This window comes from Mastomys coucha, unplaced genomic scaffold, assembly GCF_008632895.1.
Source record: "Mastomys coucha isolate ucsf_1 unplaced genomic scaffold, UCSF_Mcou_1 pScaffold1, whole genome shotgun sequence".
NCBI lineage: Eukaryota > Metazoa > Chordata > Mammalia > Rodentia > Muridae > Mastomys > Mastomys coucha.
The window spans coordinates 89,967,943-89,978,985 of record NW_022196891.1 but is presented as its reverse complement, the minus strand read 5'-3'; the positions used below and the strand labels follow the sequence as shown (position 1 = coordinate 89,978,985).

Sequence of the window (11,043 nt, the reverse complement as noted above, 5' to 3'; positions counted from 1 at the left end):
GCTCCACCCCTGACGCGTGTCTCTTCTGGCAGTGCTTACTTTTAAATTTTGAGACAGTTTGACAAAACTGCTCAAGCTGGCCTTGAAATCACTTTGTAGCCCCGGTTTTGAACTTGGGATCCTCCTGCCTTGGCTGTATAGCTGGGTCACAAGCCTGGAGTATTTTCTCTTACACAGATGTTTCTGATTTACATTAGCTAAGCCTGCCTTTATTTTGTGTCTTCAGATGAGCACTGTGCACATGTAGAAAAAGTTAGGTTTAAATGACTTCGAACCCACAGTAGCAGGCCATTCAGAAACGACACAGAAGATAGCCACCCATTCCCCTGCCTGGGTCTGACTGTCCCGGAGCAGAGCTTATACTATGACACCTTCTGGGCCAAACCCTGGGATTTATTACAGTGACCAGACTTGTCAGGCACCAAGACATACTGTTATCCAGATAAACAGAACATGTATGTTGTATGCATGTTGAGTGCTCTCCTGAAGGGGTCAGAGCAAGGTTCCCACATCTTCCTCTTTCCTGACCCCATTTCTGTGGCACTGGGCCTCTAGCTGAATTGGAGGCTTCCTGTTTAGACTGAGCTAGCTGGCCAGGGTCTGGGGCTTCGATTGAAGGAGTCCGTACCTTCAATGATGGGATTATAGAACACCAGCCATGCCAGGCTCTTTACTTGCTGTGGGGATTAAACTCGGATCCTCACACTTGCATAGTAAACCCCTTACCCACTGAGCTACATCTCCAGCTCCCAGGAACTGTTAGAAAGTATAATTACGTCTCTCAAATAACAAAGGCTATATGGTACCAAGAAAGTATTAACTTGGCACCCTGTGTTTTTATTTTGGGCAACCTGGCACTCCTGGTCCTGCTGTTTTAGTTGGTGCTGGGGAAGGTGGAAGTGAAGATGGTTTTAGATCTCAAAGAGTGCAAAGCCAGTTTCGCAGAGATTTCCCCAGCTCTAACAATGTCCACTAAAAGCCCTTCACCGGCCTAAGGCATCTTCCTGTAGCAGGGCAGGCCGCACACACCCCCACCCCAGACTCATTCCTTTGGGACCGGAAGAATCCTGAAGCCTGAGGTTCTGGTGGGACCCTGCGTGATGATTCGGCTCCGATAAATGTACAGAACCCAGGCCAATCCTATGTCCGTGAACCCGGGCGCAACATCTCAGGCCAGGCGCTCACCCCCGCGGCCTCTGACCCGCGCTGCGCTCGCGAGTCCTTCCCGGGCCGCGGCTTAGCGCGGCGGGGTGCTGAACGCCTTCTCTCCCGCGCGCCTAGCTCTGTGGCTCTGCACGCTGCGATTCAGGTGATTTCGTCCGCGCGAGAAAGAAAGGTCAAGCCATGCGTCGGGGGCGCGCGCGGAGAGCAGGAGGGGGCGTGGGCGATGAGGACTGCGGGATCAGAGGGCGCGCGTGTAGAGCAGGCCGGAGGGCTCGCGTGGAACTGGCGGCGGCGCAGGGGCCTGCGGTTGCAAAGGCCGCCACGACTTCCCCTGCGCGGAGGCAGGGGGCTGGCTGGGGTACCGCAGCAGGTCGTGGGAGGCTCGCCGCTGACGTGGGGAGAAACGCAGTAGCGTTTCCGCTTCCCGTGTCCGCATGCTGGAGGGCGGCGACACAAAGGCACGGAGTCCTGGGAACCGAGAACCCTGCTGATCCCTGCAGGAAGGCTGCCTACATGGCCACTCCCTGGCCCAGCTCAGAGATTTCTGTTTTCTTCGATGTGTGTGTTTCCGCGCGCGCGCGCGGATTTTACGTGACACCCATGGATCTGAATTTGGGTCCTCAAGCCTGGGCAGCATATGTTTAACCACTGAGCCCCAGTTCTCAGTTTAAAGATCTCTTTCGCTTTCTAGGAACTCTCTGGACGCAGTTTCCCTCATCTGTTCAGTGGCAAGACTGGAAGACACCAGTTTTTATGCAGGCTCCCCTCTTCCAGATTCAACAGCTATTAGATTAGGCCGCTTTTAGAGCAGGGCCTTCTACTTGTTGGGACTGACTCTGTGTTAGAGTGTGTGTCTACTCCTTGCAGTGTGTTCTATTACTTAGAGCTAAACATCTGCTTCAGTGCTGTGCGGACACAGCTCAGGGAAAGCATTGAAGGGCTGTGCGCTTTCACTCTGGGCCTAGAATTCCATTCTTTCTGGCTTCTATTCTTCATGTTGTGACTTCGCTGTGATTTCTCTCCCTGTAGGATTATGTGCTGGCTAAGGAGAGTTCTGATGGATGTGTTGGTTTGACAGCACTCCAGAAAGACAAGCTGTGTTCTCTAAAAAGCCTTTAAGGCCACCAGCACTATTGACTTGTCTGTGCTAGTGCTGGCGTTTGGACCCTTCTTTGGAGACAAAGGCTTTACCTGATTTTTACTTTGCTTTCTCTTGGAGAGTCACTAACTGAAGGTGAGGTCAAGGCCCTGGTTGGCAGTTGGCAAGATCTCCTGGTGATATCAGGTACTGCAGTGTGGCCCAAGGGCAGGTGTGCCATACTTCGGGGCCTCAGGGGAAATAAAATTCTTGGTTCTTGCAGAACTTGCCACGGGCCATTCTGGAGGCTTTTTAAAAGGTGTGGAAATAGCTCAGGATGGTGCTGCTTGGAAGTAGAGGGTCAGGAAGTCAATGCAGCCATTGCTACATGAGACCCTGTCCCAAAAAACAGAACCAAGTTTAAAAATGAGTAAAAGACATAAAAATACAGGAATTATAAATGATACTGAAACAAGGTTATCAAAATGCCATGAAAGCTCAGATTTGTATAATGTTCTATTGCAGGATATTTGATTGTACTGTGAACCCTGAGATTGTGTTGTTTACTGGAAAAACCTGTTTCTAGTTGTGGTGTGGCTCAGTCTTTAGCACACACCTTTAATCCCACTGTCTGGAATAGACACACCCTTAGTTCACATCTTTAAGCCCAAACAACGAAGGTAAAGTTAGGTTGTAGAAGAAAGCAGCAATGTTTGAAAGTGATGTCTAGGGGTTGGGGATTTAGCTCTGTGGTAGAACACTTGTCCAGCAAGCACAAGGCCCTGGGTTTGGTTCTCAGCTCTGGAAAAAAAAATAACAAGGTGATGAAAAACAAGGTAATTGAAAATGATGTCTTATTGAGTGGCAGGCAAAGTGGCGAATCGGAGAAAGATTTCACAGAATAGGATCTACCCAATTCTCATGAGAAGAAAGAAGGAAAGAGGGAGTAGGGCAGAGAGAAAGAGAAAGGGAGGGAAGGAGGGAGGGAGAGAGAGAGAGAGAAAGAGAGAGAGAGAGAGAGAGAGAGAGGGAGAGAGAGAGAGAGAGAGAAGAGGTGAGAGAGAAGACAGTTGTTTATCCACGGAGAAGAGTTTATTCCTCATGCAGGTTAGGAGTTTATTCCATTAGTGGGGAAGAGGCTGCTGGTCACATTGTATCTATAGTCAGGAGGCAGAAAATGAACAGGAAGTGTGGCCTGGCGCTAAACCTCAATGTCGGCAGCACCTGGTGACCCACCAGGCTCCACCTCCTAAAGGTTTCACAACCTTCCTAGACAGGGTCACAGTCCCCACCCCCACCCCCAACACACACACACACCAGATGTTCAAACAATGAGCCTGTGTGGGTATTTCTTATCCAACTTTTAGGCTAGTGTCAGGGAAGGAAAAGGAGGTTAGTCCACACCCTGAGATGACCTGAGGATGCTCTAGGGAGCCAGCCAAATTATGTTGATGTATTTCAAAATTGAGAAGAAATTTCCTAAGTTTTCAAATAAACAGTCAAGACTCGAGGACTAGAAGAGTTGAGTAGTCCTGAGAAACTGCGTGCAGCTTAAAATCCTTTTTACCGCTAAAGTTTTCCAGACCAGCTGGCTTCACAGTGGCATGTGCCAAACATTTAAAAAAAATTAAAATTTAAAAATGTATTAAAAAATAAATAAGAACGGAGAGCGGCCACTACTAGGTTGTTTATGAGGACGCTATAGCATTGCTGTGAAACTTGATAGGAAAATCACTAGAAACTGTGTGGGCCTGAAGTCGGTAAAGAAAGATACAAAGGGTACGGCTCGGGTTTACTCCAGACAAGTAAACTTTATTCATATCAGGAAGGGATAAACTAGTTAAAACCCAACTATTGAATAAGGAAGAAAAAGTATTTGATAAATCATGTGTCTATGCACACAGTACAGACTTTTGGCAAGGGTGGCTGTGACTCAGTCGGTAGTGTGCTTGCCGAACACACACTGGGCCTTGGGTTCCATCCTCAGCACCGTATAAACGGGGCATGGTGCCTTGCGTCTCTAATTCTAGCACTGCGGATATTCAAAATCATGCTATGTTGCAGCATGGGAGGCTGCCTGCGTAACAGGAGATACGATCTAAAAACAAACAAGCAAAACAAAAACAAACAAAAAAAGGTGCTTTTAAGGGAGGAAAATTAAAGAAGATTTACAATAATGGAAGACATATCATTGCTTTTCAGAGTCACAGAGTTAGTTAGAATTCAATCTTGGGCTAATTGTTGTGGCGCATGCCTTTAAGCCCAGCATTCTGGAGGCAGAGCCAAGAGGATCTCTGTGCCAGGCCATTCTGGTCCGGTCTACATAGCAAGTTTCAGCCCAGGCAAGGTTACCTCACCATTAAAAAAGAAAAAAGTTCAAAACCCAGGAGATTATTTTTTCAAAGATAGAAGTTCGTAATCTGATGTTGATATGTGGGTCTGTGTGTGTGTGTGTGTGTGTTTTACTTCACCTCTGGGGAGTCAGAATGTGGCCAATAGGGGTCGAAGCCTGTGTTTCTCACCCAGCCCAGATGAGAAATGGGGGTGGGGTGGGGTGGGGGCCAAGATGGAGGTTGTGGTTCTCAAACTCCTGGGCACCCAGAAGCTGCTGGGAACCAGGAGGAGCTGAGAAGGAGGCTGTGGACCTGTGATGAGGCAGGGGTTGGGGGGAATCCAGTTTAGCTCGGAGTGAGTGCCAGGAGTGTGGAGGGGCCTTCTGCAGGAGACTTAGGGGGAGCTCTCTGCATGACAAAGGTCTCCCCCAGGCCGTTCTTGAAGGCATCCCTATACTATATTCGAGGCAGATGTGGATGCATATAACTTACTCAGGGTGAACACCTTTTACAGGAAGGGACATTCTTTGGCTAAACACTTGGGCTCCTAGATACCTCATTAGCATGAGGAACTCTAGGCTCTATGATATGTGATTGGTTGTCATGGTCCTCTTAGTGGGACATTGTGGTCACATGCTCCAGGACACGACTCTGGTCGGGAGCTAGTTTGAACTCCTACTGTTCTCAATTTTGAGTTTTATCAGGGTTCTGAACTTGCTACAACCTTGCCAGTTCTTCTATCTGGTGACATGGTCCATTGCCTCACACTGATAGTGCTGTGAAACCCAAACCTGGACAAAGGTGAGCTGTGGAGATGGAGATTGGAGTGGGGTCAGTTCTGGTGCAGTTAGTGACAAGGATAGGAGAGAAGGGGGTTCTGGGACATGTTGGTTTCATCACAGTGGTAATTACTTTGTGAGTGTCATTAGTATGCTGTTAGAAATATTGATGGACACATTTGAGCCTTTTTATAGTGACAGAACTTATTAAATAATGGAAAATTCACAACCAACGCCATTTTTACTGGCTGCAGTTCGCCACGTAGCTATGGTTTCCCTTGATAGCTGGTTTAGTCAAACATAGATTCTTTCATTCCAGTCTTAATTACCGATGTAACCCCCAGATCACGTTATTACTCATCACACAGTAAATCAGTCAATCAGTCTGTCTGTCTGTTAGGTTCTGGATGGGGTAGGAAGTTCAAGAAAACACAGATGACTAGGAACTCAGGAGTTTATTAGGAGAGACATTAACGCCAGGAGCAGACAGAGAGGTAGCAAGGAGGGTTCAGGCCCCAGCCAGAGAGACAGGCTGGCAGGAGGAGGATCAGAGAGGAGCCTCTTCTTAGTCCTTTAAGGGTGGAGAGAATTAGCCAGCAGCCAGACTCCGACTCCCGTACAGTGATCTACTGTCTATGTATGTAGGCTACAAAATATTTACAAGGGGTGAAGGAAGCTGCCACAGAGTCCACAGCCCTTCTAAGAGGCCTCACTGTGGGTGAGCAAAAGGCTAATGGGGATGCAAAGAGCACCAGATACTAAACTCATCTCCTGGAGGTGCAACTACAGAGTCGGGCTACAGAAGCGAGGGTAGAGGCCTTGGAGGTGAAGAGCAGAGCCAGCCAGCTCCAGACAACAGATGGACAGACAGCAGTCTGAGTGGCTATGTAAGTGAGTTGGTGAGGACAGAGCCAAGCTTCCGTGGTGTGTGGTGACTAGGACTGGTGAGGTAACGACAGGCTGGTGGAGCCATTGAGACGGCAGTATTAGACAGCCTCTTCTAACCGGACCCAGGTGAGGGGATGCACCCCTGTCTATAGTGTGCTTGGGAAGTTCTTGGTCTGATTTTCCTGATATGATTTAATACACTAATGTGGCCCCAGTGTACTTTGATAAAGGTACAGGGTGCCACCCTCTCTGCCTTTAGGAATAAGTTATTAGTCCTATGCCAAGTGCTGGCCAAATGGTGGCATTTATGGGCACAACACAGGGGCAGAGTCATCCTTCTCTAATGGTGTCTAAGCTGCTTATAAAATGGAGTCTCAGGATGAGGCAACACCTTGGGGGAAAAAATAGTTTTAAACAATATGGAGTAACTTAGGGCAGAGTACAGCCCAGCCACAACAGCTAGCTCATGTCTTAAAAGCCTGCATTTTAAAAAGCATACTTCAATAACAAAAATTATGTAAAGTGTTCCACCATAAGAGACACTTGACTCATTCAGATTTCCCTAATCTGGGAGTCTGAAATATGGAGGGTGCATTATTGTTGATTAAAAAGCCGTAAGATAGGTTGAGAATTGTCAAGGGGGAAAATGCAATATCAGATCATTATTTTTTGTTGAACTAGGGACTTGAAACAGTTGATTCCTTTTTGCTGGTCTTTAACACTCATATAAAAAGACTTAGGGTCATGTTTGGTGAGAGGATTGCTGGTGGTATGACGCGCAAGCCAGAGAGCTCTAAACTGAGGACCGAGCATAAAAATTTGCTTTCGGATTAATTTTCCTCCCACTTGATTTAAAAAAGAAAAACAAACATTATAACAATTGGATTAATAAGAATTTGCTTCAGGGTCTGGAGAGGTGGCCCCGTGGTTAAGAGCAAACACAGCTCTTCCGGAAAACCAGAGTTGGGTCCCCTGCTTTCCTCTCAGATGCCTTTACATGCCTGCAACTCCAGCTCCCAAAGCCCGCCCACGAGTTGGGGAAAAGACCGGGGTCACCCTGCTGGGGGAACATCACCTGCATGTGGCAGGACTTCAGAACCTAGCATCTGCTAACACAAAAAACCAGAATCGTCCTCCGCCACTTGCTGAACTGTGCAGTGACTGAAGTCATGCAGGTGACCCCAGGGTGTTGCCAGCTGAAGCCTTATTGCCCTCACATATGTCCTAAGAAAGATCAAGCCTCCTGTTGAAAGCCAGCATGTGGTGGAGGGGGTGGAGTGCAGGTTGCTGAGCAAGGGAACTGGCACATCCTGTTTCAGGTTCAGAAGTCCCCAGTTTGTGTTAGACAACTTTCTGCGGAGTCCTGGAGTCACCTCCGGTCGGTCCATCCCCCTTGCACGTCCTGGTGGCTTTAGGAGGGGTTTCCCTTTATAGCATGTGGCCAGCAGACATGTCAGAAGGGTCACTGTGAGTCCGGACTTAGTTTTCTAGGGGGAGGGAATCATGTAATTTGTATTCTGCAAACAGAACTGCAAATGGTTCTTTCTATCCAGTTGAATCCTCAGAAGAAGCTGAGGCCGGGAGTTAGTCCACTTACTCGCTGACTCTCCGTGAAGCAGTGGTTATCCTAGCAGTGTGCAGGCGTGTATTCTCATTACTGTGGTTTCTGGAGTGCTCATCTTTCCTAAATTTAGGACTAAGAATATTTCTGTTCTACTCAGAGCCTTTCTGTCTACAGCCCACCGACTCTCTGGCACATGAGTTATCGTGGCTTACTTCTGCACAAAGTCTCTGAAGGAATGTAGCTGAGGTAGACATTCATGCGTATTTTACTTACATCTGCATGGCCTTCAACTTTCCTTTGGAAGTATTTAAAATTATACCCACCTTTAAGTTCATTTACATGTAGATAGCTTATACCATCTTTTTATCATTCTGACAGATCTGTTTCATTATAGAAAAAAAAAAAAAAGAATTTACTGGCTGCTGGGGGAAGGTCAGAGACCAGGTTGGTGTGTCTGAATGCAAGCTCTACGGCTCAGCTGTGTGGCTCTATGCTGGTTTCCTGACCTTTCTGGGCCTTGTTTCCCCCTCCCCCCCAGAGTAGGTGGTGACACCCTCAAAGTTGTAATTGTGTTGAGAGAAGTACTCTTTCGGGGCGGTGAATATGCAAAGTGTGCTTTTCAGGTTAGAGCTACTGAGAAACAATAGGGAAGCCGTGGGGAGGAGCATCTTCAGGTTAGACTCTGGAAGGGAGATGGCTCAGTTAGTGAAATGCTTGCCACACAAGCTTGAGGCCTGAGTCCAGATCTCCAGCACCAGCCAGGCACAGTGGTATGTGCCTGTAATCCCGGGACTGGGGAGGCGGAAGATCCCTGAGGTTTACTGCCAGTTAGCCAAATTGGGAAGCTCTAGGATACCCTATGACATGAGGGTGTACACAAAGCTACTCATATGATGAAAATACCACACACACACACACACACACACACACACACACACACACACACACACAAGAACGAGAAGACATTAACAGTTAGTAGGTACCTTGCTGCTGTCCTCTGGGACTGGACAGGGTTTCTGCCCCTGAGAGGATGGGAGCTAGAAACTCGGGTCCTCATTTCTGGTCATTGATGGCTACTCTCTGTCCCTGTGTGGATCCTGTCTTCTCCCTGAGTGGAAGTCTGACTCCTGTAAAGGGAGCCAGAGCAGTGAAGGACTTTGAGACAACGTCTTTGAAAGCAGGGGGTGGGGGCACTAAATGACAAAGGATGGGCATGGAAGCCATCCCAGCACAGAGCCGCTGTTTGTGGCTCAGATTCTTTTCCTATCGGCCTCTTTGATGTTATGAATCCAAGATACTTTAAAAATCATTATCAACCCTGGGTCTCTTCTTTCTAATATGTAATACAAAATCAATTTCCTGTTCGTTTCTCCCATCTGCCAATATTACGAGTTGGGACCCTGGTCCTGAGCTTTGAACTTGCCAGTTTGTTTATGTTTAATGCCCAGCCCACGGCTGAGGCCTGGACTAGTTTGCTGGTAGAACTTAGTTCTCCCTCATCTTTGAAATAATTAAATATTCAGTGGGACTCTCTTATCATGTAGGCCTCTCATCTGTGTGCAGCTGTGATCCAGGAATATTAAATGGACTGTAGTTTAAAATTTTAAATTGTTCCTTTATGATATTTAACACAAATTGTTACATAAATTTAACAGAAATTGTTAAGTTGTGTACCATTTTGTGTGGTGTGAAAAGGTCCACCGGCCCCACTGCAGAGAGGAGATAACCTCTCCTGGGGTCCAGTGTGTCCACACATCTGCATCCCTTACCCTGTCCTATAGTAGTAGGCTCAGTCCCTAGATCAACCTCCATGGCCTCAGGGTGCTTGTGTTAAGTAACATTAACAATGGCCTCAAAGCACAAGACTGGAAATTCAGACGTGCGGCAGATCAGCCTCACAGTGTTTTCTTCAAGAGACGAGCTGAACGCTCCTAATAAGGAAAGAAAAAGACTCAGATGGGAGCTGCCGAGATCTATGGTTAAAAACATTTTCTATTCATGAAATTATGAAGAGGGGGAAAAACTAAATCTGTGCTCTTATATCTCACACTGCAGAAGGGCATGCATGTACTCAGCAGAAGTCCTAACTGTGCATGTATGTGCTCAGCAGAAGTCCCACTGTGCATGTATGTGCTCAGCAGAAGTCACAGTCACCGGGCATGTAGACACATAGCTACTATGGAAAGACCTTCAGTCTGTGGCTGTCTAGTCAGGACATGACAGAACAAATGACCCTGACTGAAAGTAGCTTGACTTACAATTCTTTGAGTGGTGCTGAGTGGATATTTTAGTTTGGGTTTAGTGGGATGCAATGCCCTCTAAAGCCAAGGGCGCCTGTGTATAGAAGGTTCTGTACCATTTGCAGTTGCAGGGATGCACCGAGTGGGAGTTGGTTTCTTTTCTTATTGATGCTATAAAATACTCTGACAGACAATTTAGGAGGAGAGTTTCTTTTGGCTCACCATTTGAGGGCATGATCTGTTGTGTAGGAAACATGGTTGCTGGAGCTTGAGGCACCTGGTCACATTGCATCTGCAGTCAGGGAGTAGAGAGAAATGAGATCAGGTCTCAGGTCACTTTCTCTGTAGTTCAGGGCCCAGCTCAGGGAATGCCTCGCCCTCTTTTATGGTAGGTGTCCTCAGCTTAGTTAACCTAAACAAAATAATCCCTGAAAGACATGGCCAGAGGAAAATCCAATCTAGACAACCCACACTGGCATGGCCAGAGGCTAAACTCATACAGATATTCTCTCCCAGGTGTGCCTGGAGATTTGCACCCTGGGTGACTGGAGAACCTGCCAAATTGGTAATCAATATTAATCAGCACAGACAGGTTCTAGCGCATAAGCTTCAGGTTTCTTTAGGAAATCAACGGCAGTCTGTAAGCCACTTCTGCAGGAGCCTCTGATACTTTGCTGCTGGTCTCAGTCCTGATGCATCTTCACCCCTCCACCCCACCCCCACCCCCCCAGCCATCCCGGCTCCCTGGCTAGCCTCTCGATGATGGCACCACCACATTCATGTACTTGGTCAACAGGTGCTCCACACACTGGCTGCTTAAGAGGGGATGTTGTAAGTGTTACTAGATTTTGGCCTTTTTACACTTGCCCACTGTGTAGCCTGGGCTGCTGCAGGGCTCACACCTGCCCACTCTATGGATTGGGCTGCTGCAGGGCTCACACCTGCCCACTGTATGGACTGGGCTGCTGCAGGGTTCACACCTGCCCACCATGTGGAC

At 47.7% G+C, this 11,043-nt stretch overlaps 1 protein-coding gene across 2 annotated transcripts in view; it reads left to right on the top strand.

Moving 5' to 3' along the window:
* Positions 1-1,024: 1,024 nt before the first annotated feature.
* Hhat (hedgehog acyltransferase) overlaps positions 1,025-11,043 on the top strand; it is a 268,740-nt gene continuing 258,721 nt past the window's right edge. For both annotated transcript variants that reach the window (XM_031339371.1, XM_031339361.1), the window contains exon 1: positions 1,025-1,309. The gene's annotated coding sequence lies outside the window, so the exon portion shown is untranslated. The remainder of the gene's footprint in view (positions 1,310-11,043) is intronic.